The following is a 703-nucleotide window of genomic DNA, read 5'->3' on the forward strand; positions in this document are numbered from 1 at the left end:
ACACTAAAGCACCATAGTAGAATACAGAAGAAGCTTCTAAGTTGAAGCAATAGCCAGTAAGATGTAGTAGAATTCAAGTTTTAGTTGTCGATTATTCACTTTTTAGCCGGCTTTGGTGGCTTGGACATGACCTAGGACCTTAAGATTTTGCACGAAAGGAGGACTAGCTGCCGCGTTGCACGGGAGAATGTGAAAAGTGTTCATATGTAGTAAAAACCTGAGAAATCTGTCCGTTTTCTTCATTTGTTATCGAATCGACTGAAAGCCAGATCGTCACATTGGACGCTCTTCTCTCTAAAACGGTTGTACTTATCGTCTGCAAAGCTTCGTCGCGTGCTGCGGTATGCGGACACACTAAAAGCACCATAGTAGAACACAGATGAAGCTTCTAAGTTGACGTAATAGCCAGTAAGAACTAGTAGAATTCGTGTTTTAGGTATAGATTATTGACTTTTTACAATTCTTTGGTGCCTTGGACATGAGCTAGGAACTTAAGATTTTGCATGAAAGGAGGACTAGCAGCCGAGTTGCACGGGAGAATGTAAAAAGTGTTCATATGTAGTAAAAACCTGAGAAATCCGTCCGTTTTCGTCTTTTGTTATCGAATCGACTTAAAGGAAGATCGTCACATTGGCCGCTCTTCTCTCTGAAACGGCTGTACTTATCGTCTGCAAAGCTATGTCGCGTGCTGCGGTATGCGGAG

The sequence above is a fragment of the Schistocerca gregaria genome, unplaced genomic scaffold, assembly GCF_023897955.1.
Source record: "Schistocerca gregaria isolate iqSchGreg1 unplaced genomic scaffold, iqSchGreg1.2 ptg000371l, whole genome shotgun sequence".
In the NCBI taxonomy this organism is placed as follows: Eukaryota; Metazoa; Arthropoda; class Insecta; order Orthoptera; family Acrididae; genus Schistocerca; species Schistocerca gregaria.